Raw genomic sequence first — 26250 nt, 5'->3', positions numbered from 1 at the left:
ATTTGGAATTCAACTGATCTTGGGTTAAGCTGTAAGGTACAATTCTAACCATTTTTTTTGAGAGTTACCAATTATCTCATAGCATGTATTGTGTTCTCACTAATTTGTGAAATCATCTCTGTCATACATTACATTTTTACATATACTAGGGCGTTTCTGGGTCATTTATTCTGTGCCTCTTATCTAGCTATTGACACACGACTTAATTTTTTTTTTTTTTTTTTTTTTTTGTAGATTAGAGTATGTTTTAATGTCTGGTAGAGTGAGCTCCTCCTTATCACTCTTCTTTGGCAAAACATTTCTGGGTTAGTTTGGTCATTTCTTCATATAAATCAATTCCCATAAATCAGAATCATCTGCAAAATAAAATCCTGTTAGAATTTCGATTGGAATTGCATTAAACAAATATTAATTTTGGGAGTACAGGAACAATTTGCTTATCAGGAGTAGCAAAGTCGGGGAAGTGGCAGCGTCCAGTGTGTAAATGCACGGGCTGGTGTAGAGGGCATCTTTCATTTTGTGCTTAAAGGAGAAGGGAGATGTGTTTTGAAAGGAGTAGAGCTGACACCTGGGGAGAAGGGAAAGGGAAAAGATGGCTGTTACCTCCTGTCCCTCCCGTTGCCTTGGGGTTGAGTTCCACTGAAGAGAGTGCTCAAGGGTGGAAGTGGAGGCTTATTTTTACGAGCAACCCTGCGGGACTGTGCCCACGCACATCTGCTTAGGGGCTCAGGTGACAAAGCTGAGCAGGACTTGGGGAGGGGCATTTCCCCCTGTGAAGCCAGAAGCCAGTTATTCTAACGAGGAGCCCTGGCATTCCCACGCTGGACAACGTCATCAGCAGTGGGTGAGTGTCCCTCCGGGCACTGGTGAGGAGAGGACACGGGCACAGCAGAGCAGAGGGGACCCTGTCTTTTTGCTGACCACACCCAAACTGACATCTTCAGCCTCCATGTCCCTGCTGCTGAGACTCTTGGTTTCCCCCTCGGCCATAACGTTACCCCCTCCAGAGCTTCTCATCTCTGTCAGTGGCTCCACCATTGGTCATTCCGGCCCAAACTCTCTTGGGCTCACCCCAACTAATCCGTCAGCAACGCTGTTGACTCTGTCTTCAGAATAAATCTAGTATCTGACCCTTCGCACCACTTCCACATCCCCCCGCCCCTGCCTTGTCTAAGCTACTGTCCTCTCCCACCTGGAAGTCTGTGGCAGCCTCTCAAGGGTCTCTGGAGCAGTGGCATATTTTAAGATAAGAATCAGTTCATGTCACCTTTCTGCACAAAGCCCTTTCTCCAAGCCCTTATAACAGCCTGCAACCCCGGCACGTTCTGGCCCATACTTCCTGCTCCCCCTTGCGCGTCACATTCCGGCTGCTGGAGCAGGGGTGTCCCTTCCATCTCAGGACCTCTGCCCTAACCTCCCACCCCCGAGCTCCTCAGTGCTCACGTCCCCATTTAAAAGTCATCCTCAGGGCATCTGGGTGGCTCAGTTGGTTAAGTGGCCGACTCCTGGTTTCAGCTCAGGCCGTGATCTCACAGTTCGTGAGTTCAAGCTCTGCATTGGGCTCTGTGCTGACAGTGTAGGGCCTGCTTGGGATTCTCTCTCCCCCCCCCCCCCCCCGCCCCTCTCCCCTCACTCTCACTCTCTCACTCAGAAATAAACATTAAAACAAAAATAAAAGGCATCCTCCCACAGAGAGACATTTCCTGACCACCACCCCAAGTAAATCAGTGCCTCCCTCATTACTCTGTTTCCTTACTCTGCTTGGCTTTGCTTTCTTCATAGCACTTTTCAATATTTAAAATTTACTTAGACATTTTGTGATTGAAGGAGGGAGGAGAGAGCATTTATCTACTTTTTTCTTCCTCTAGGACTTTCAATATGCCAGCCACTAGGCAAATGTGGCTCTTCGAATTTAAATGCGGCTCTTTCTTAATTAAAATAAAAGAAAATGAAAAAAAAATCAGATCCTCAAGTTACACTGGCCGCATTTCAAGTGCTCAGTAGCCACACGTGGCTGGTGGCTTTTGTATGAAGCAGCGCAGAACTTTTCTATCGCTGAGGGACCTTCTACTGGACAGTGCTATTCTAGAACATAGATTCCATAGAGGCAGAAACTTTTCACTGTGGTTTCCTCAGAACCTAGAACCATACCTGGCCCGTAGTAAGCTTCCTATGCATGTTGGCTGAATAATTAAGTTAACTCAGGATGGCTGCCTCGTGGGGCCTGTGGCTGATACGGAGAGAGGAGGCGCGGCAAAATGTCCTGCTGTGCGTGCACGTGTAGGCACCCTTGTGTGTGCGTGCACGTGCGTGAGTGTATGCGTGGGTGTGCGCTGGGGGCATGAGCAGAGGGGCTCTGTGAGGGGGGAGGAGGTCCTAAAGTGCCACAGAGGGTGTCCCTGTCGTGACAGCTGGTGGCTACATTTGCACACACTAGCCAAGAGACTGGGGAAGCTGAAATATAATTTTTAGAAATTTTTTAAATGTTTATTTATTTGAGAGAGAGGGAAAGAGAGAGAATGAGCAGCAGAGGGGCAGAGAGATAAGGGGAAAGAGGATCTGCAGCAGGCTCTGTGCTGACAGCAGAGAGCCCGGAGCGGGGCTCGAACCCACAAACCACAAGACCATGACCTGAGCCGAAGTCAGATGCTTAACTGACTGAGCCATGCAGGCACCCCTGAAATAGAATTTTTAAGCAAGGGAGCAAAAGGAAACTTTTCGCCTGCAAAACAAAGAAATCGGTGCAGGAATGGGTGCAGGGGAGGGAGGGGGAAGAGATTCTTCTTAGAGAAACTCCCCATACGTAGAATGACTTAAATCTGTTGACAAATGGGGCCCAGAAGTGAACCAAACTGTGGTAAAAACATCCTAAAACTTCTCAGTGTTCCAAAAACCGTGGTTCAGAATAAACAGCATCTTCTAAAACTCATTTGGCGACCAGGAGTCCAAACCACAGCAGATCAAAAAGAAGGAAAGATGAAGGAAGAGAAGACAGACGTGGGGGCAGGGCGCAGAAAACACGGAGCCTTTGAAGAACTCATCTCTCGGTGGTGGGGGGGGGGGTCCCCGTGATGGAGTCACAAGAACCACGGCCCTGGGAAGAATCACCCCGGCACCAGAAGGGGGTGAGTGTCTGCACAGCAGAAGCACGTGGTCTGCCTTTTTGAAAGTCTGTGAGCCGCCAGCGGGATCGGGACCAGCGCCCACGAGGCCTGGGCCTCACCTGCACGAAGGCTACAGTACTGCCAGCCGTCTTCAGGCTCGGACGGACACCTGCCAGAACTGGCAAAAATAAAGATGTCAAAATGCACGTTAAAAGTCCAGCACATCGCTTCCGTGCTGGGGGAGGGGAGGTGAGCATCACACCTGCCAGCCCTGTGCAGCCGGTCTCACCCCGGCCGGCTTCCCAGGCGCATTCTGTGCCCGCCTGAGAACATTCGACCTCTGGGCGGCAGCGAGTTCTCCCCTGGATGCCCAGCAGTGGGGCCTGAGACACGATCCTGCCTTGGGGCGGGTGGCCAGAGCCGGTTAGGACTGAGCACATTTGTGCTTAAGATCCTGGCGCCCGGAAGGAGAGGAGAGGAAAGAAATCTCCTTCGTCTGTGACATTCCAGGCATCCCAGGCCTCACAGGACAACTAGGACAGAGCGCGACAAGCACATGGTGCACGGAAAGGGAGCCAAGGCACCGACACAGACCCTTGCCTCCTTTGCGTGTTTCTGACACTCGGTTTTCCTTTTATCCACCACGACATCCATCACTCACCACAAAGAAATCCAATGATGAATGAGAAAGGACAAAATCTTGGAATAAGTAACATGGGATGAAAACGGCCAGTCTCTACAGACCATCACGAACAACTCCCTTCCGGGCGTCCCCTGGGCTCTCTTCCCCCTTCCCCGCTTGGCGCCTCTACTTCTCCATCAGCCCCTCTGTGCTGTGCGTGGAACGCAGTTCGATTAGACCCCTGTGTGCTGAGTTTGGCTGTGGAAACGCGGCCCACAAAGAGGAGGAAACCGTGCCCTTGTCCTCAGGGAGCGCACAGCCGGCGTTATTACTGAGCCAGGGCTGGAGCACCCCAGACGGGGAGGCTTAACCAACAGGGGTGTTTTTCTCACAGTTCTGGCAGTTGGGAGTCCATGACCAAGGTGTCTGCAGGGTTGGTTTCTCTGGAAGCCTCTCTCCTCGGCTTGCAGACGGCCACCTACTTGCCCTGTCCTCAGCACGTCCTTCCTTGTGTCTACTGCCTGGTCGCCTCTTCTCAGAAGGACACCTGTCACACTGGACTGGGGCTCACCCCAAGGGCTTCCTTTAACCCTAATCACTTCTTTAAAAACCCTTTCTGAAATACCCCACATTCTCAGGGGTAGGACTGTAACTCGTGAATTTGGCAGGTGGCAGGGGAGACCCATTTCAGCCTGTAACAGGCAGGCAGGGGAGTGCCCACCAAATACCCTCCATGGTGCAAAAGTGATTTATTCGTGTAGACGACAGATACCGAGCACTATGAGTGCAGATGTGGTTCTGGGTCCCCAGGACACACGAGTAAATACACAGGAATCTCTGCTCTGGTGGGACTCGTGTTCACAAGCTGACATAAGCAGAAGCCCAACAGGTGATGAGCTCTATGGGGAAAAAGTCAAGCAGTGATGAGGCTGGGGTGGGGAGTGCGGTGACCTGTGACTTTAAACGGGGAGGTCAGGGCCTCCCTCCACGAGAAGCCAGGGGAGCATCGGGACGTTGCACAGACAGGAAGGAGAAAGAGTTTATGAAACACAGAGCAGGCTGTGCTTAATTCCTTAAGACAGGGTAGGAGGATGGCTAATGGCTTCACAGAGGAGGGAATCGTTTTAGAAATAAAATGACCAAGGGGTGCCTGGGTGGCTCAGTCGGTTGAGCGACTGACTTCAGCTCAGGTCATGATCTCACAGTCTGTGAGTTCAAGCCCCGCATTGGGCTCTGTGCTGACAGCTCGGAGCCTGGAGCCTGCTTTGGATTCTGGGTCTCCCTCTCTCTCTGCCCCTCCTCCACTCATGCTCTGTCTCTCTCTGTCTCAGAAATAAAGATAAAAAAAATTTTTTTTAAAGAAATAAAATGACCATGACTTTGATTAACTGAAATTTTCCTTACTATGTGGATGAGGCCCCACAATAACTCTGCAGGGCTGTTGTAATGAACCTCAATTTATGGAAGAAAAACCCAGGCCAGGGAGGCTAAGTGCCTTGCCCAAGGTCGCACGGTGAGTTCACGGTAGGGCTGGGATTTGAACACGTGCTCCTGGCACATGACACAGCCTCCCCTGGTTAAGCAGAGTTCCAAGGGTGGGGTAGGATCCTGGAGGACAGAGAAAGGGAAGGGTGACTCCAATCAGAGGAACGTGCTCCCAGGCAGAGGAGAGAGCAGGAGCAAGGAAATATCTGAGGAATGGACAGGACTGAGGTCAAAGGGCAGGGCAAGAGGGCGGAAGCTGGGAAGAGGCTGGCAAGTCAGGTTAGGCAGAGACTGTGGAGGGCCTTGAATGTCACACTAAGGAGCTGCAATTTCATTCCACTGGCGAATCATGGAAGCAGCAGGGTCTTAGAGAGCAGTTCGTGGGGTGGTGGGGTAGGGATGGCAGGACGAGAAGGCACGTCAATGAAGGTAAGAACCCCCAAGCCAAGCAGATGAACAATAGTCTTGACTACCCCCAAATTAAACAGTGAGGGCCCGGGCTGCCAGAGACACGCCTCCCTCTATCCTTACATTTGTTCTCTAAGCAGATGTTGAGGGCCCTTCCCTTTTCATCTTGAACCTTCTCCCATTCAGTTTGCACTCGCCCCCCCAAGGATAGCTGGATGATTCGGGTTTAAATGTGGTAAAACTGATTCTCCCTTAATCGTCTTCCCAACAGCAACGGCAGCTGGCATTCACCGCAGTCCTTGCACATTCCAGGTGTTCAGTGGCTCACTTGTCAAAAACCCTCTGCAGACACCGAAGCTCAGAGAGGTTAAGGAGCTTGGCCGAGGTCACACAGCCCGGAGCAGCAGAGCTGGGCTGCAAGCTTTATGGGGACCTTGCTAAAATACAGAATTCGGATTTGGAAAGTCTGGGGTGGAAGTGAGGTTCTGCATTTCTAACCGGGCCCCAGGGGAGGAGAGCGCATAGGTGGGCCACACGTGGAGCCTCCCCAAGGAAGCAAGTCCCCACTGCCACCCTCTCTCCCCCTCTCCTTTCCAGAGATGGGGTGGTAGCATTTCCCGACCTCTCCCTACAAGTGGCCTGTGGCCCTCAGGGGAACCAAAAACGGGTCAAACCAGAAGACCAGCCCCTGGAATCGCTTTGCAAGGCGGCTGACACATAGCCTGGCTGTCAGATGAGAGAAATGTCCAGGCTGTCATTCCGGAGGAAGGCACGTGGGGGAGGGGAGAGTCAGAGCCTGTGGCTGGGTGGGGGGTGGTCTCCAGCCCAAGGAGGGTCAGAGGTCAGAGCAAGTCAAGGAGCCCGGGCCCCTCGGGCCTCCCAGGCAGGCTTTGCGTCGCGCCTACGCAGGGAGCACATGGGCCGCTCCTAAGGAATCGAACCTTCGGGCTTTGGCGAGGATGCCACTTCTCATTTCGGGGCTTTTCACTGGGGCTGTCAGAGGAAATAACAGGGCTGTCTCTGGGCTTTCAAAGGAAGCATCCTGTCAAGACATCAAAGCCAAAAAAGATGCTTTTAGCTCTGCCAGGTCTTCTGACAGAGCTGTTAACAGATATCACCTCAGCTCATAAGGGTAGACCTCGTGTGCGTGTGCGCACACGTGTGATTGTTCCTTTATGTTCTCAAGTCACAACATCCCCCCACCCCTCCGCTGCCCAGGGAGAAGGAATCCTGAAGGGTAGGCGCGTTGTGGCAGTGGCGGCTGGCGGGTGGAGTGGAGGAAGGAATTGGACGCAGGGGTCTCGGGTTTTGCTCTGCACTCCTGGCTGCCCAGCTCGCTCGTCTGCTTCTATTTGCCTCCATCTTTCTCATCTGTTAAATGGGAATCACTTTTGAAACGTCACTCAGGAGACCCTGAGTTAATTCCTGGAGTTTTACGGATTTCTCCCTAGCCTACTGAAATCTAATGCGGGGGAAAGCCTACGATGTGGCTCCCAAACCGTCAGGTACCCCCTGGGGTGCTTTGTAGAAAATACCCTTCCTGCGGCCCCGTGCAGACTTTAAAACCCGACAACCGAAAGCAGGCCCAGGAGTCTTTACTTTTAACAAGCAGCCACGGTGACTGACGGGCAGCCAGGTTTGGTGGCCTCGGCAGGAACGCGTCACTCGGCTTCTCCTGCTGCAGAAGTGGCTAGGGGGAGGCCAGTTCTGTGCCATGAAGACTGGAGAGGTTTCTTGCTGCATTCTGTGCTGGACTAGAGAGGAACGGCATGTCCCCAAGGGCGATGACAGTTTGGAGGACAATGCAGACGTGGGGGAAGAACCGTAGGAGGAGAAGGGAACACAGCATGCTGGATGCCTGCTAACGCAGTATAGGACACCTGTAGACACCACAGGTCCAGAGCAGCGCAACTGGTGGCTGGGGGAGGTGAACTTTAAGACGCTATTTCTTGGGGCGCCCGGGTGGCTCAGTCGGTTACGTGACCGACTTCAGCTCAGGTCATGATCTCACGGTCTGTGGGTTTGAGCCCCACGTCGGGCTCTGTGCCGACAGCTCGGAGCCTGGAGCTGCTTCAGATTCTGTGTCTCTCTCTCCCTCTCTGCCCCTCCCCTGCTCTCATGCTCTGTCTCTCTCTCTTTCAAAAACAAATAAACATTAAAAAAAAAAAATGATGCTACTTCTCGTGTTTTTATGGCTCCGTTGCTCAGCCAGACAATTTTTTTTTTTTTTTTTAAAGAAAAGGCGTTTGCTGATCTGGTTAAGCATGGGCAGGATGATGTGAGCAGATACTGTTTAGAGGCATAATCTGTATTATCCCTACAACACCGGCACACGGCTATGATCTCCCTTTCACAGATGAGGAAACGGAGGCTCAGAGAGGTTAAATGGCTTGCTGAAGCGGGTAGAGCCCAGACAATCCTGGCCCTACACCCACTGCTTGGTCCCCGGAACACACAGTTGTTAATCGTGAACAATTCCATTTCCTGACACTGAGTCTATAAATTAGATTTCTCACAAATTCTGAGTGGCTTTCTCCCTCTGGGAGTGTTCGAAGGAGTACGATTTTAATTGAATTGTAATGTCTTTTTCCACTTGTTACTCGGAGATGCTCTCTTCTGAGCTAGGAAAAAGCCTGCATGGCCTCCTGTAGCCAAAAACGTTTCAGGGGGATGAAATGATGAAATGAAGTCTGTGGCCGGGGCACGTGGCCCACCCCCATCAGTGCCATCGTGCACTTAGGCAACACAGGGCTCCGAGAGGAGGCTTGTGTCTTGCTAGCCGTGAGGAAAAGTGGCGACCTGAGACAAGGCAGTAAGGACTCAGGCAAAGAAGGCCAGCGATGCCTGGGACGGAAGACCCGTTCTGGGCCCATGTGAGCCCAGACCCCAGAATTAACTCATTGACTCAGAAACAACGAATTCCACAGCTCCTTTGCCAGGTGAGACCTTAGCCTCATGGCTGTCTTTCCCCCCATCGGTCCTCACCGTTAGTGCCCACCTGGCTGGTGGAGACGGACCCAGGCTGGAGCTAGCTCTCCCCGGGTTTGAATCCCGGCTCTGCCGCTTACTGATGGAGAAGTCCCTCCTTGTCGGGCCACAGCCCGAATGCCCACCTCACACACCCCAAACCCACGTGCAGCCTGGACTGCTCCAAATGCAACAGACTCATTTTCAAGGGCCAGCCTCAGTTTCCACATTTAGAAAATGGGGGGTGGGATTCTCCAGTGGCAGGATCGGGCTGAATGAGAACCTTTACCGCTGGCCTGGTTCCCCAAACAGGTGACTTTAGTGAGCTGGTATTAGCAGTGAAGTGAGGGTAAGCTGTGCCATTCATCCTGCACACACACCCTGCTCAGTCTGCCCTCGGGTCACCTGACCTCATTCCCCAAGTCCCCCTTCTCAGCTGCCAACCCCCAGGGAAGGTGACCCAGCTCATCTGAGTCTTGCTGCTCCGAGATTTTCTTTCTCATGTTTTGTTCGTGCCCATAGAAATTTCTATGGCAACTGTGCCAATATTTTTAATCTTCCTAACTTTGCCTGTCTATTTTAAAGATTTTGCCTTCCATCTTGTTGAGAAGATCAAGGTCACGAGACAAAGGTCACCTTCTTCCCCATCTCCACACTCGCCTCTTTCTCTCCAGCTCAGAGGCGGTAGTGGGTCTCCCCGTTACCAGGCTAACCCCTCCACCTGGCCTGCGGGCCCCGATGCTCCTCAGGGACTCTAGCCCAGCACTCATCGGTGCTCTCAACTCCCCTCCTTTCCCTGGATCCCCTTCCCTCCGGGAACACCTCCATTTGCCATTTCCCTAAAAAAATAAACAAAGCAAAACAACAGTAAAAAGCAACACCCAATTTCCCAAAGCCGCTCAATTCTGCCCCGGTCTACACATTATCGCACCAACTCTCGCTTTCTATGGTGGAGGTGGGGCGCTCAGGCCCCCAGTGAAGGAGAGACTGCTCCGGTCACTTGTCTCCGTGTGAGCCTGGACAACTTATGTCAGGCTTCTGAAGCCTCGGCCTTTCTGTCTGTAATTCGGGCATGAAAACGGTACCCACGTCAAAGGGTTGCCAAGAGCATCCAGGGAACGCCCTGGCCTCTAGGTTTGGCTCTGGGCCTCCGACATGGTGTGAGCGCTGAGCTTGCAATCCGTGTTATTGAGACTGTGCAACCATCAAAGCTCTCGAAGTTTGGGATGACTGTTGCTCACCTTTTCCAATCCCGTACCGTTCGCCCCTCACCTCTGAGTGCTCTGCCCTCCCTGCTCTGCTGATGCTTTTCTCTCAAACTGCCAAATCTGTCCCCACCATCCCCGACTCTGTGGGGCAAACTGCCTTCCTCCAATTCCTCCATCCCAAAGCTCTACACGCATCCTGGTGGACAGCCAGCTACCAAACAGCCCGCCCAGCCTGGCTCCTCTCTATAGGGCCCCAGACCTTCTGCTCCGACTGCTGGCTGACAGTGAGGCCAGCCTGTGTGGACAAAGGCTGGACGGGCCATTGTCCACTGAAACCGGATTTTTTTTTTTTTTTTAACAAGGCCAAGATGATTCATGAAAACCAAGGAAAATAATAAATAAATTAAAATACCAGAGGATCTGGGGCGCCTGGGTGGCTCAGTCGGTTAAGCGTCCGACTTCGGCTCAGGTCATGATCTCGCGGTCCGTGGGTTCGAGCCCCGTGTCGGGCTCTGTGCTGACAGCTCAGAGCCTGGAGCCTGTTTCAGATTCTGTGTCTCCCTCTCTCTCTGACCCTCCCCTGTTCATGCTCTGTCTCTCTGTCTCAAAAATAAATAAACGTTAAAAAAATTTTTTTTAAATACCAGAGGATCCATCCCTGCTCAGTTGGAAAACAGATTCTATTCAGTCACCCCTCCTGGAAGGTATAGCTGATGGGGAAATTTGGCAGAGGCCGGGCTGGATGGCCTCAGAGTCTCCTCCAAGTGTGTCTTCTCTGCCTCTGTGACCATCGCGGGGAGTCTCACGGACACCCCAAATTGAACCCTTCTAGAACCAAGCTGATCCCTTCCCTCCCAAACGTGGTCTTTCTGTAATGCTCCTCGTTCCAAATAAAAGTCCCATAATCTTGTCCGTTATTCAGGCTGGGAACCCAAATTCTCCTTCCCCTGTCCTCCCCCTGCCGCCTAGTTTATTACACCGGGTCTTCCTGACTCTGCTGCTTTTACCATGCCTCCCAGGCCCTCATGCCTCTGTGCGAGGTCAGGTTCTCCTCTCGCCCTCCCTCAGCAGCTGCAAACACTCCCTCTATCCTGGCCTGGCCTCTGAGCTTCACCTGCCAGCGGCCTTTCCCGCCTCCTCTGGCCATGGCAGTTCATTCTTTGCCGAGCAAGGAGCCACTCTTGGTCCATGTGGGCCCTCCGGCAGTGGGCGTGGGACTTAGTTCTGACCGCTCAGAACCCCACGCCCTCCAGCAACGGCGAGTCATTACAGAACGGGCTCATGGCCCGAGCAAAGCAGTCAGAACCAGTGGGGTTCCCTCTGGGGCTTCTTCCGGAACCACTGGGAGACACGTGCTCCTTTCTGGTGGAGTTGCCGAGCCGACTGGATGCGAGCACACAGTTCGCACCACTGCCAGCGGCCTTCTTGCCACGCGAGGGGGAACAAACCTGAGAGTGGAGCCGAACGCTGGGCTGAGAGGTGCAGACAGTGAGTCCTGAAAACATCCCACTGAATGCCGCTCTGCCCGAATCCAACATACTTATGTCAGTCTGATGGGGCTTTCTGTCACCTGTAATTGAAAACATCTCGAGAGACACAGTTTCAGGCCAACCTCCTCCCTGCCACCATTTCTTCCTAAAACAGCAATTCTCAGCCTTTTCCTGCCATGACAGACATGCTGGGTGACATGCCCATTTGCAACATTCTCTCGTTCTTGTTGTGATGGCCATTATTCCACACCATCCCTTCCCACTTAAGGAAGATTCGCAGGATGTGAGCGGGAGTGACATTCATATAGGGTCACTTTTGCGCCCCTGCTAATCAAGAAAAGACAGTCATTCACAAACTTTACTACTTTACTTCTGAAGCAATACTTCTTGATAATATGTACCTCACAACTGATGGCATGACTGAACATCATGTTTCTAAACACAGATCTGACCACATCATCCTTGCCTTGAAAGCCTCGCTAGGGGTAGGGGGAGCTGGTTGTGAGACATGCTTTTCACCACCCGGTTCCATTTGGATACCCCCTTCCCATCCTTGAAACTTCCTGGTATTTTAAAAGGGAAATACGGCAGAGGACCTATTTTTTTAGCAACAGAAACATGGGCCTTGGAAAAGAGAACGCAACTTATATATTTGTTGATTCATTCATTCATTCACTCAGTCGTTCATTCACTCCGTCCCTCAGGTCTGCTATATCCCAGTCACCGCTTTCGATACTAAGGAAAGGGGCGCCTGGGTGGCTCAGTCAGTTAACTGTCTGACTTTGGCTCAGGTCATGGTCTTGCGGTTCGTGGGTTCGAGCTCCACATTGGGCTCTGTGCTGACAGCTCAAAGCCTGGAGCCTGCTTCAGATGCTGTGTCTCCCTCTCTCTCTGCCCCTCTCCTGCTTGTGCTCTGTCTCTCTCTCTCTCTCAAAAATAAACATTAAAAAAAATTTTAGATACTAAGGAAATAAGACAAAAGATTCCTGCTCTCAAGGCATCTATGATCAAGGAGGGGAAGACAGGAAACAAATGGAAAACAACGTCTAGATAGTGCTGAGTGATTTGCACAGAGTTTTGAAAAATGATGTGATGGTGACTGCACAGCCCTGGCAGAGAGATAATCAGGGGATGCCTCCTCAAGGAGTTGAGTTCTGGGCCTAGAACTCTATCGAGAACGAGCTGCCTTGACGTGATTGTGTGTATCAATGACCACAGAGGGGCAGACTCACTGACTGCTGACGACATTCGATGCTAGCTGCGAAGTAATTTGCAAATTGTTCAGTTGTTATTTAAAAATTCTGTTCTCCCCAGCGGTACTTTCTTGAAAGGCTTTAAAAAGCTTCATAGAGAAATACAACTTTTCACTTACTAACATGAAAACAAAACTCTTCAATAGTTTTACCATGGAAGAAAGTTCTTCTTTTCCTTACTTAAGACAATTGAGGAATAGTTGAATCTGAGATAAGTGGAGAGCTCCAAACAGCTCCAAAAAAAGTGTTGGGGGGGGGGGTGTCATCTGTGAGTCTAGATAAAATATTAGAAAAAATTTTAATCTCCAGGTGTTCTTTGAAAAAAGTGGATTAAAAAACCAAAACTATAGCATACAGGGTTTTTTTTTTTTTTTTTTTTTTTGGTTTCTGAAATAGTTTTTTTCAAGTAGTTAAAATGAAGCATTGTCTTGATGGCTTATACATAAAGACTTTGCACCCAAAAACTATACACTGCTTTCTCTTTTTTTAAAAAAAGATTTTAATGTTTATTTAGTTTTTGAGTGCGTGAGTGAGAGAGAGAGAGAGAGCGAGCAAGGCAGGGAGGGGCAGAGAGAGAGAGGAGAGAGGAATCCCAAGCAGGCTCCGTGTGTCAGAGCACAGCGTGACATGGGGCTTGAACTCATGAACTGTGAGATCATGATCTGAGCCAAAACCAAGAGTGGGATGCTCAACTGACTGAGCCCCCCCCAGGTGCCCCCCATATTCTGCTTTCTTCGTGAAAGAAGCCAAAGGCTAAAAACCAGAATCGAGAAGGTCCACTGGGCATCAAAGTTGGAAGGTTCTCAGAGGTGACCCAAGTCTATCCATTAGGTAAAGTCAACCAGGAGATGTGGTCACAGACAGAAGGCAAGCATGGCGAGAAGACACAGAATCCTATCCTTCACCATCATGGTAAGACCTCAGTGGCCCATCTTCCCGGGCAGGGAGGTGAAGTGTCTCAAGGGCAGTTGTGTTGGGGTGATGGGTTCTGCTGGGTGGCTGTCTGTCCTCAGTATCATGGTGACGTCAAGGAGTTTTGAGCCGAGAAGCCAGTTAAGTAGAGTGAATAAGTTCACTGGCTTTGGAATTAGAACAAGTAGAGTGAATAAGTTCACTAGCTCTGGGTTTGAAGTGAGGCCCCACCTACCTCTTACCAGTTGTATGACACTGGCAATATATTTCACCTCTCCTAGGTTTGGTCTCTTTGTCTGTAACTATGGAGCTAATGCCTACCTCGTAGGATTGTGAGGATGTCACAAATGGGGTAATGCTTGTAAAGATCCCATCATAATGCCAGGTACCTGTAAATGCTCAACAAATGGTAGCAATGTTGATGATGAAGTAAGGGACGCCCCTCTACGATGTATTATTAACCAGTAATTATTACGGTAGAGAGCATACGTCAAAGGCAAGGTTAATCGGCTCCCCCGCAGGGGCTCAAGCGAGCTCAGAGGCAAGCCAGGATGATTGGGAAACTGTCTTCGTGTCTGCCTGGGTTTCGTATCACAAACCTATCACACTGCACCATCTCTACTCCCTCTCTTTCTCTGAGCAATAATCTTGTAAAAAAAAACCCACAAAAACCAGCAACAAGATTAAGACACATGTTGAAGCAAAGTGGCTTCGTTATTTCTGTAGTTAATTCCTGGTGCTATCATCCTCTCCAAGGCAAAGCATCCTTTTTCTGGGTAGAAAGAATCATAACAGCCGCCACCAGACACAGGCACACACCCACACACCCACACACCCACACACCCACACACCCACAAACATGGCAAACCAGGGCTGGGAGCAGAGTGATGGGTTTCTGAAAGCAGGGGGGAAAAAAAGCTCGCTGAGACAGAGAAAAAGGAATCGATTCTGGTTTTACGCATCACATTACATAAATAAATAAGGTGGCATGAAAAGTGTAAGATGGGCCTGCTCTGATTTACAATCCATCAAATTCTGCTATCAAAACATTTAGAGAGGCTGTGAGACCACAGGCATTCATCATATCGACAATTCCCGGTGTAACCTTTTCATTTCCCTCCTCGTGGGTGATGCGTGCTCACTCCATCTTCCTGGAGCCTGGAGAGGAGTGAGGTTTCTCTGTTCCCCAGGCACGCGTGGATCAGGGCAACACAGGGCTTTTTAGCAGTCGCTTATAGTCTCCTGTCAGATCCCTCTCTCCATTCTGTCCCCCAATCTGCCTGCAGCCCCCCAGCTCATCCTGTGCATCCCCCAAACCACAGCTCTCTCTTGAACCTTTCATCTCTACCTTGAAGGGACTTCCCTTTATCTCAAAGCCTTGGATAAAGACTGAAGGTTTACTCTTGCTCTCTGATAGAACGTGCTCCACAAAGCCATTCATCCACGCCACTCAAATCCTGGACGAAAATCACATGGGTTTAAACTGCATCCAGGGGCCACGGTTCTGCTTCTCTCTGCACAGGACTCAGGGTGTAGGAGGTTGAACAATGGCCCCAAAGATACGCAGGTCCCAACTCCTGGAACCTGTGAATGGGACCCTATATGGCAAAAGGGACTGGGATGATGGGATTCGGTTAAAGACCTTGAGATGGAGAGACTGTCCCGGGTTACCCAGGTGGGTCTCAATATAACCTTACAAGGGGAGGGCCAGAGGGAGACTTGACTACAGATGAGAAGATGATGTGAGGGCAGAAATGGAGATGGTCAGACGTGCCTTGAAGGTGGACATGGGAGCCATGAGCCAAGGAATGCAGGCGGCCACTAGAAGTTGGGGAAGAAAGGAGTGGTTCTCCTCTGGAACCCCCAGGGGAAGCTGGCCCTGCCCACATCTTGGCTTTAGCTCGAGGAATCTGACTTTTGACTTCTGACCTCCAGAACCGTATGGGCATTTGTGCTGTTTGGGGCTACTCAGTCTGTTCCGGCGGGCCCAGGACGTGAACACAGGCCCAGGGGAGCCAGGGCTGCAGCCCATGACCTTCCTTTCACCCCACGCCACTTCTCTGGTGAACCCCTTCCTGCTTCCAGGCTGGAAATAGCTGGGCTGCTGTCTCTTTGGAACAAGCTGGAAACCCTGCTGGACTCAGATCTACAAGGCCAGCACTTGCTGCCTCCCGTCTCCATTAAGTTGCCACAGCTAGGATGATTACCTCTGCTAGAACATTCCAGAATGACAGTCTTCAGAGGGACACGTGTGAGCACGCCCATTCACGCAGTGGCATGGCTGCTCACCCTACCCCCAGTGAGATCTTGACCTGACCTGAAATCAAAGAGTCTGACGCTCAACCGACTGAGCCATCCAGGCGCCCCTGAGCTGAACTGTCTTTAAGGTGACCTCACACACATGTTCCTTCTCGCTTCCCAGGGCTGTGGTGACAATCGGATGAGGTGATGGGGACAAGGTGTCTTCTCCGCTTCCCCATCCCTGCCTCTCTCCCCTCCTTCCTTTCCCATCCTTGTCCCCAACCCTCTCCCCTTTCCTTTCTTCCTGCTTTTTTTTTTTGAAGTTTATTTATTTTGAGAGGGAGAGACAGTGTCCATGAGTGGGGAAGAGGGAGAGAGGGAGAGAGAGAATCCCAAGCAGGCTCCATGCTTGGTGTGGGAGCCTGACGTGGGCTCCATCTCATGACCATGAGATCATGACGCCCCTTTCTTCCTGCTTTTAAAGGTCATCTAAGGAGTAAATGTCCTAGAGTAGGTCACTAAGCGGAGGCAGGCTCCTCAATGGGCCGAAGGCTAATGGAGAGAGAGGCACAGGGCCCACAGCACGGACTTGAGTTTCTCCCACACAGCCAGCAGCTACAGCTCCTGCACAAATCCTCTGGGCTTCCGGGGTGCAGGGTCCCTTGCACAGCTGGGCCCTGTCGCAGATGAACTCAGTGAAACCCAGCATTCCTGGACAATTACGGATCACAGACTACAAACCTGAACCTGAGCTTGTCTCGCTCCGCTCATTTTACAAGTGAGGAAACTGAGGCGTAGAGAAGTGTCATGGTCTGTGCAAAAGACCACGTGGCCTCTGGCAGCCCAGGGGCAAGGTGTGCCCTACCTGGGCCTGGAACAGCCCCCTGACCGGGGAGGGTTCCCATGATAACACCAAGGACCAGCTTTGCACTGAAGGGCGAAGGTTCCGGTGGACCTTGCTGATGGGATGTCTTGGTGGATGGACCAAGGATGGGGGCTGTGGGAGGGCTGACCGCCCACTCCCTCTTCCAACACATGGGCCTGGCAGTGTTCCCAGTCTCCCCACTGCCAACATATTTGAGACGCAGAAGGAACGCAGGAAGGGAAGGTCCTTTTTGGGATCACCTTTATCTTGGGGGCAAAATTCTTACCAAGTGAGTCCAGTATGGGAGGACTCTAGAAAATCATGATTCATTTCTTTCTTTCTTCTTTCTTCCTTCCTTTCTTCCTTTCTTTCCCCCTTTCGTTCCTTTTCTTTCTTTTCTTTTTACCATTTAAACTTGGGAAAGAACATGTAGGGGTTGCCCACTCTTCCAGAATTTCTCTTTCACTTTTTCTAAGCAATTGTGCCAACTGCTGCTCTCTGGTAGAAAATCACTGGCCTGCTTGTTCCTTTTTGCCAACGATCCTCACCATCTCCTCCACACCGACGGTAATAATGGTCATGGCGCGATGGTAATAAGCACCCCTCAGGTCTGGACTGTGCACCACAATCCGGCACTTTTACGGACATCATCCCGTAGGAGCTCCTATGCCCAAGGAGGCAGGCAGAGCAGGAAATAGTACAGCCTCTATTTCCCCATGAGGCCACTGAGTCTGAGAAGAGGTTTTCCTCTGTGATCCGATCCAGAGCCTTCCATATGCCAGCTCTCTGCTGTTGTACAAACAGGAGACACAGCGCTGGGCCTGCCTGCTGAACTGAAGGAAGAGCCCAAGCTGGATTCTTCTTTTGCCTCTGTGGTTCCTCGTTTTAGGCCGACGCAACATTAGTTCATCAGAACCAACCGCGTGGCATCTGCAGCTTCCTAGATCAATCTCTACCAGCAACTACTTGCTCTACAGATGACAGTGAGAAATGGTATACAAGTGTGTTATGGGGGCAGAAGGACAGGAAACAAAAAAATACTTGGTGAATTTCTCCTCAGATATGAGGGGCCTGTTATCGTGATTTTGTCCTTTTCCAGAGGAATTTCCAACTGACGGGTTTTGTTTTTTTTTTTAATTTGTTTTAGTGTTTATTTTTGAGAGAGAGAGACACACACACAGAGTGCGAGTGGAGGAGGGGTGGAGAGAGACAGGGAGACACAGAATCCGAAGCAGGCTCCAGGCTGTGAGCTATCGGCACAGAGCCTGACGTGGGGCTTGAACTCACAAACCACGAGATCACGACCTGAGCCGAAGTCGGACGCTCAACCGACTGAACCACCCAGGAGCCCCATCCAAATGACGGTTTTAATGTGCCAATGCGCTATGACCCAGGGTACAGGAGCTTAGTCAAAATATAAAGTAACAGATGCTGATGATATGAAGATGCAAAATCACACAAATAAGAAATGGGGTCACTTCCTGGATGACTGAATGGGCCACAAGGTGGGGGCATCAAGCTCTCTGTCACCTGGGGCTGGCAAACACAAAGTCACCTTGGATGCTCCCTCCTGTGCCATTCTTCATATGTGTGCCCAGGGCATGGTACATTAGCACATGAGTTTGTCCCTCTCCCTCAATCTGAATCTAAGCTCTGTCACTTGTTTGTAATATTCTAGATGGTTCCATACTCAAGCTATCATCACACCTTGTCTGGGTTACTGAAATGGAATAACTTTCCTTCCTTCCATCATCTTGTGCCTTGCTGCCTGCTGCTGGGTACATCTCCCTCCATCTCTGATTTCAGTAATGGCCAGCTGTGGCTCCCGATTATCTGCTGAATGTCATCTGACGAGCTTTTGGGGTCTCCCACGACACAATTCCAAGGCTCTTACCAAAACTCACACACTCTTTTCCCTGAACCTTCTTCTGCTCTGGCAGACTCTTTGCATCCTCCACCCCCCCACCCCCCGCCAAATATTTTTAAATGACTTGTCAGCCAGGCCACCAGTCCGGGCACTGGGGAATGAACTAACAGTCCAATTTCCCCTGATAAGCCAATATTCTCAGAAGCAAGGCTGTCTGGCTCTTAATAGCCCGTTAGTTCGTAGTTCCTTTATTCACTTGACAGATACGTGAGTACTCACTAAGTGCCAGGTTCTGTCCTGGAGACTGGAAGTAAAGAGGACGGGGGGCAAGCTAAGCTTACAGCTGTCCTCTGGAATTTAAGTCTAGTAGAGGAGAAAGAAAATTACAGAAGCAATGATAATGCAAGAATGCCAGGCACAATCTAAGGGACAGTATGGGGTGCCAGGGGAGACAGGAGAGAAAGCTGGGAGAGTTGAGGGGGGAGCCTCACTAGACTTTGTCCCGAGGGTAATGGAAAGCCACTGAATGGGGAGGGGGAGAAGTCAGGGATGCACGGTAGGAACTGCTGTGCATTTTAGAAGGCACCAGGTTAAATCCCTCTATGTCTGGCACTTCCTTCCACAGTCTACCTTCAGCTCTCCTTCTGCATCCCTAGGAGTCTGATTCTACTGCAATGTGACTTCGATCAGCCAGTGCACTGAGCTTATGCTCTCCACCCATCTCACTGCGTCACTATGTCACTATGTCCCAGGCACTGCACTAGGTTGTAAGCCTACCAAAGCAAACAAAAATAACACAACCCCCAAGGCAGGCTGAATAACGGCTCTCTGAAAGAAATCCAGGTCTTAATCCCTGGAATCTGTGAATGTTACCTTACATGGCGAAAAGGATTGTGCAGATGTGATTAAGTTAAGGATCTTGAGATGAGGAGATAATCCTGGATTATCTGGATAGGCCTTAAATGCAATCCTAAGTGTCTTATAAGAGGGAGGGGGTGGGAGATGTGAGTTGGAAGAGAGGAAGGCCATGTGACAGAAGCAGAGGGAAGCAGAGTCAGAGAGAAGAATCTGGCTTTGAAGATGGAGGAAGGGGCCACAAGCCAAGGAATGAAAAGAACACAGCTCTAGGTGCTGGAAAAGACAAGGCAGCAGATGGTCCCCTGGAGCTTCCACAGGGAGTGTAGGCCTCTTGGGGAGTTTCCCATAACCCATGGGATGAGGAGAACACACTGGGCCTGGTTTACAGATGCTTCTGCACAGCTGGATGCACAAACTGTCCGAAAGTGCGGCAAGGGGCCACGGAATTCTCTGGTCTTCCTGTGTTCCCCACAGCCCTCAAGCAGCTGGCTTGACAGATCGGTGGAATGACCTTTCGAAGGTTCAGTTACAGCAGTCGCAGGAAGCGGATATAATTCCCGTTCTCATGGAATTTACCATTTAGTGCAAGACCTAGCATTTAACTAAGAAATCCTTCAAATTAACAGCTAATGACAAACTGACAGCAGCTGGACAGCCTACTCTGTACAGGGAGATCATTCTCCTGTGCAGCAGCAGGGGAACTCTTAAATACCCCAACACTCAGGCCGCACCCCACGCCAGTTACACCAGATTTCCTGGGGGTGGGATCCAGGCATCCGTATTTTTAAAAGGATTCCAAAGTGCAGCCTGGTTTGAGAAGCCCTGGTCTCAGTCGGGTCACCTCCCAGGAGAGGGGAGTTGGGGAGCGTGGGTATTGCTTCTGTTGGGGGACACTCCGAGATGGGGGTTGTTCCTGCACCGTTTCCCTGTTAGGTGTGGTCATATTCTGGGCTGTCATCAGAAAGTCCAGTCCTTTCTCTTTGTATCTGCCCCTCCGTCCCATGTCCCTTCCCTCCACCCCCATCAGGCATTCCTCCTGGGTCACTTGCACTGTTAGGAGGCCTTCCAATTATCTTCCACCCTCTGCCACTGGGCTTTCCCAGGGCCTTGTCCAAACTGCCCCTGTGATCTGCCTAAAAAACAGATCAAGGCACGCCTTCCTCTAAATCCTCCCTCGCTCCCTACTGCTCCCCAAATATTGTCTGAATTCCGTAGCATCATCTTCAAAGCCCTGCTGATGTGGCCTGGAGTGTGCTCACGGCTTCCGGACCTGCCCTGCCCTCACCTACCTCCGGGCCTGGCTCACGCTGTTCTGTCTGGAATGGCCCTCTCTCCAAAATATTTCTATTGAAGGCCAACCCAGCCTGTCTTCAAAGTCTAGCTCCAATCCCTCCTCCCGGAAGAATCTCTCCGGTTTCTCTCGGTCACATGCGTTGCTCCCTCCCCTATTCTCAAATAACACAATTTGAACTTCCCCTAGGGGTCTACTAGTCACCTGTCTGGGTATGTCTTTTCCCTGGTGGGTCAAGAGCTCATTTTGGGTCAGGGCCTTGTCATCTTCATTCCCCTTTCTCCCACAGTTCTGAACCCAGGTGCCGCTTTCTGAACATCGATCACACTCCATTACTTCATCCTCTATCCTGCATGCTTCCTTGGTGCCTAGTGCGATTTGCGGAAGGCAGGCCCACTAAGAACCTCTTTTGGTAATTATCCGATTTCAAGGGGGACAGCAAATTAGTACTCCTTGCAACAACCCTCCACGTCCTAAATTCTATCCAAATCAGTTTAACTCCCTCCACAGACTCAAATCTCAAATGCCAAGAGGTCAGGCTGAAGCCTCTGTAAGCTTTTCAGTGGGACCCCCCCCCATATTTTTCCCAATAGCAGAATGTGCTGGCATAGCTTCACAGGAGAACGAGGGGCCTGTTAATAGTCCTGTATTGTCAGTAGCAAAAGTAACTGCAGTAGTAACTCCGAGACCCTCAACTCTTTGGCCACTTAGGATCAGGACCCAAGGGGTAAGGGGCATGCTGGCCCCTCTGGTCTGTCAGGGCCACTGGCTGTTCAATGACTGGCTGACTGGTTCATGTATTCCTTCCACCCTCCCTCCCTCCTTTCTTTTAATAAAATATGTATTGAGGGCCTAATATGTGCCAGCACCGCTCTGGGCAGCTGAGAACGCTGCCCTCTAGAGCTTCTATTTTGGAGGCCCGGGTCATGACCCCTAGAGACAGAGAGAGGCTGGGAGTGAGATGGCCACAGCGTCAGGATTTGATCCCAGTGTGCCTCTGTTCACCACCTGTTGTGGGTTGAATTCTGTTTCTGCTAAAAATACGTTGAAGCCCTAAGTCCTGGTACATCTCAGGATGTCAGTGTGTTTGGAAATAGGATCTTTACAAAAGTCAAGGGTGGGCTCTTCTTCAATATGACTGGTGTCCCAAGGGCACCTGGGTGGCTCAGTCGGTTAAGCATTCAACTGCAGCTCAGGTCATGATCTCATGGTTTGTGGGTTCGAGCCCCACATTGGGCTCTGTGCCGACAGCTAGAGCCTGGAGCCTGCTTCGGATTCTGTGTCTTCCTCTCTCTCTGCCCCTCCCCTGCTTGCACTCTGTCTCTGTCTGTCTCTCTCTCTCCAAAATAAAAATGAAAAAAAAATGACTGGTGTCCCTATAAAGAGGGGAGATCTGGAGGCAGGGACAGACTCACCCAAAGGAAGACAATGTGAGGAGATACAGGGGAAAACGACCAGTGACAGGCTAAGGAACGTCTGAGGGTATCAGAAACCGGGGGACAGGTCTGGAGCAGGGCTTTCCCTAGTGCCTTCTGGAGGAACATGTCCTTGGCAACATCCTGATTCAGACTTCTGGCTTCCAGAACTGGGGGACGGTAAGTTTCCTCTGTTTTAAGCCACCCAGTTTGTAGTGCTCTGTTAGTGGTAACCCTAAGAAACTAATACACCCCCCAAAGCAGAGATCTTTTCTTTCCAGGTGGCCATGGCCTACAGGACCAGCTTGCGAAGCCTGGCCTGGGTGCCTCTGCCAGTTGGGAAAATATGGACCCACTTTCATTAGGAAAGAGCACAGTGACTCGAAACGGAAATGCCTCACCGTAAGCAAACCTGATGTGTGCACTAGGCATTTACACGCAAGAGAAATTGAGGGCTGGTTGCGCTATGGATAGGAATTTGCCAGAGAGGATGCCCAGGGGGCATTCACAGGGCCTATTCCAAAATTCTGGTTTGCACCCAACTCTTCAAGGAGCCAGCTCCCGTGAAAAGTGTGCTATCTGAACTCCACCTTCACCTTTGATCAGTAATGCTTATCCTGCCCTTTGGTTCTGCTCCCAGGTTCCACCATCAGCTTCTCAGACTTTCCTTCTAGGGCAAGCAGGCAGGCAGGTGTGGTGACTCTGTGACAGATTAAAAAAAGGCCACAGATTGACGCTTCTCCCACTGAGAGGTGGGGCTCACGACCCAATCCATCCCTGCACCCCTGAATTAGGACTGCCCTGTGACTGCTTTGACCAATAGAATGTGGTAGAAGTGACGCCATGACAGTTCTGGACCAAGGCCTTTAAGAGGACATGCAATCTCCGCTTCCTTCCCCTGGGAGCTCTGGGCCCCTGTGTAAGCAGCCTGACTGTCCCAAGGCCACCATGCTGTGAGGAAGCCCAAGCTAACCACGTGGAGGAAGAGATGCTCAACTCTCCCAAGCTGTTCTAGCCCCATCACTTCAAGTCCATCCCAACTGAGGCCCCCAGACATCACAGAGCACCGGTGAGCCCCAACTGCTACACTCTGAACTTCGCACTTACAGATTTGTGACATGTACTAGATTTCAGTTTGAAACCCCTAAGTTTTGGTGGAGTTTTTAGGCAGCAATAGTTGAGACAGAGGCAGACCCAAGATATCAACCAAGAGTGTGAGAAGATGCTCTACATCCGGATTATCTAGACCAACAGGTGATGAATGAATGAGTGACACTGAGAAAGGCCTGAGGTTGAGTGCGGTTCCACTCCGGATGGGCCACCGATGACAGACGCAAGCTGAACTGCCCCTTCTGCAGTCCCTGACAGCCCCCGGGGCAGAGAGAAAATGTGGCTAGAAGGCACAAGAACTTCTATCACACCACCCCACTACTAGTCATAGCTCTGGGCTGCCCCCCAGATGCTAGATGCTCCCTGTGTTACTGCTAAACTTCACAAGCCTTTGGAAGCAGGTGTTTTATTAATATGGAAACTGCAGCTCAGAGACGTTGAATAGGACATGCCCAAGGACCAGAGATTGTCCACGGCAGAGCTGGGGTTCAGACTCAGGCTCCAAAGCTTGGCTTTTTGAAGGTACCCAAGGGGGTCGGAATTTGAATGACCTGGCACAGAAAATGGGGGTGGGGACAGGGAACAGGAGTAAGGCCTTTAAAAGAAATAAACACAATGGAGTCCAGTTATCCCAAGGCACCCCCTGAAAGGCTACATGTCATCCATTTGGCCAACATGGAAGGTTCCAGCCACCAACCGAGAAATCTCCAACAGCCTCTCAGAGTTCTGTGGGATGACGGCGTGAAAATGCTTTGCAGTTTTCTGCAGGCCTGAGAGACCGACGCTGTGTAAGCCCTAACATCTGCTGATTTTGTAAGTGGATATATTTAGTGGTGGAACACTTTTTCTTCCAGTTTCGTAACACTTAAAAAAAAAAATCCTGCTTGTCCTATTTTTTTCTTTTTTCCTTTTCTTTCTTATTTTTTTTTTTCTTCATGAACTCGAAGTGATATTGCCATTCTTTCCATAGCAACACACTAGGATACTGACTGCACTTTGCTGGGAGAAGTCTAAGCAGGACCCAGGAGGAGGGAGATGAAAATGCTGGGTTGGGTGGTGAAGAACTTGCTAAAATTTCATCACCTAGAAGGCAGGCGGAAAAGGCCCGGAGCCATTTTGGTACTCAGAGCTCCAAGCGTCATCCCAGATCCTGCTCCCGTGCCGTGTGCTCAGGGGGTGTCTCCTGTACCTGGGGGGAGGGGGCAGGTTCTGGAGGCCTCCGTGTACTTGTTCCCAACAGATCCCGACTCTGACAGTTGTATGCCCTTCCTTCAGTCCTCTCCCCATCTGCTGTCGGTCAGGAGGCAGCTTCAATCACGTGAAAACCGGTCTTCCACACTCTTCATTAATCTCAACTCCTCTCTTCTTTTTTAGTGAAGGTGGATCCAGACATTTGGAGAGGGGACCGGAGAATGGGGAGAAAGGAAAACCGGCCCAAACGCCCAGCCCTGTGGTCCCCATATTCACCCACGCCACCGCCTTTCCTCCTCCCGGTGGCCCTGTGGGGTGGGCATTCTTCTTGCCATTTCCTCGGGGGAAACTCTGGATCTGAACCCAGGAATCCAGAAGGCGCCAAGTCCAAGCAAGGGCTGTAAGGGCATAGAGCCGGGTGCAAATGTTGGTGCTCTAACCTGCGGTTTGGTATCACCCGTGTCCCCACGTGGAGTTGGGCCACCTCGGCCTGGAGTCAGAAGAGCCGGCACCTCTTGTCGGGAGACAAGCAGGAAGCAGATCTATTCTGCCCTTGTTCTTTCCAACGTGACCTTGCACCTCTCATTTCTATTCTCCAAGAGGCTGCTGTGGCGTGCTGGAGAGCATGGGGGATGGAGAGTGCCAGGCAGTCATTAAAAAATAATACTTTTGAAGAATATATAATGACGAGGGAACATACTCGCATGATGTTAAGTGAAACACGAAGCTACAACACACTGGATGATTCCATTTATGTGACATCTGGAAAGGCAAAACTGTAGAGACAAAAACCGGGGGGGGGGGGTGTTCCAGGTGCTGAAGGTTGGTGGGGGCGACTAGGAGGAGTACAAGAGAATTTCGGGGGGGGGCTGCAGACTTGTTCTATATCTTGATTTCGGTGGTGGTTATTCAACTGCATGCATTTATCAAAACTCTAAGAACTATACATTAAAAAAAGGGTGAATTTCACTGAAGGCAAATTGGACCTTAATTTTTTAAAAGGCGAAAAAAAAAAGTGCAGCTATACACAGATACGTAGAATTCCAATTTTTTGCAAAAACACAAACAGTTGTAAAAAAAAAAACCACATATAGATGATGGTAACACTGGCTATTTATGGCATAGGGATTATTATGATTTTTTATTTCCTGCTTTATATATTTTCAACAATTTGTATAATAACCCAGATTATTACCTTTAGAAGCAGAAAAGTGGTTTTACTTTGTTTTGGGAGAGAAAACGTGGCTGAAACAGTTCCAATTCCTGGAAGCTGTGTGACTTCCAGCCGGCCACAAGCCTCTGACTTTAGCCTTCTCATCTGTAAAATGGGCTAATGCTGTTCACCTCGGAGAGCTGTGACTATGATGAAACAAGATAACAGATGTAGAGCATTGGAAGAATTAGCTCGACTAGTAGTTACTGTCACCCTCTCACCTCTGAGAATTTCTTTCATTTTTTTTAAATGTTTATTTATTTTTGAGAGAGAGAGAAAGAAACAGAATGCAAGCGGGGGAGGGACAGACAGAGAGGGAGATACAGAATCCGAAGCAGGCTCCAGGCTCTGAGCTGTCAGCACAGAGCCCGACGCGGGGCTCGAATTCATGGATGGTGAGGTCATGACCTGAGCTGAAGTCGGACGCTCAACCGACTGAGCCATCCAGGCGCCCCTCTTTCATTTCTTTTTTTTTTTTTTTTAATTTTTTTTTTCAACGTTTTTTATTTATTTTTGGGACAGAGAGAGACAGAGCATGAACGGGGGAGGGGCAGAGGGAGACACAGAATCGGAAACAGGCTCCAGGCTCCGAGCCATCAGCCCAGAGCCCGACGCGGGGCTCGAACTCACGGACCGCGAGATTGTGACCTGAGCCGAAGTCAGACGCTTAACCGACTGCGCCACCCAGGCGCCCCATAATTTAGTGGTTTTCCAAGCACGGCGTCATTACACATTCATGCTACTAATACT

General features: G+C 50.6%; 1 protein-coding gene across 7 annotated transcripts in view; it reads right to left on the bottom strand.

Annotated features, from left to right (window-relative positions):
• Positions 1-26250, bottom strand: part of ZHX2 (zinc fingers and homeoboxes 2) — a 161942-nt gene that overhangs the window by 18005 nt on the left and 117687 nt on the right. The window contains exon 3 of one of the 7 annotated variants that reach the window (XM_042924129.1): positions 6561-6661. The exons of 5 other annotated variants lie outside the window; for them this stretch is intronic. The gene's annotated coding sequence lies outside the window, so the exon portion shown is untranslated. Of the gene's footprint in view, positions 1-6560; positions 6721-26250 lie in introns of those variants that run through there. One more of the 7 variants, XM_042924133.1, reaches the window with a different exon arrangement.

The sequence above is a fragment of the Panthera leo genome, chromosome F2 (assembly GCF_018350215.1).
Source record: "Panthera leo isolate Ple1 chromosome F2, P.leo_Ple1_pat1.1, whole genome shotgun sequence".
NCBI lineage: Eukaryota > Metazoa > Chordata > Mammalia > Carnivora > Felidae > Panthera > Panthera leo.
The sequence above is the reverse complement of the archived record's forward strand: the minus strand, read 5'-3'. Positions and strand labels throughout refer to the sequence as shown.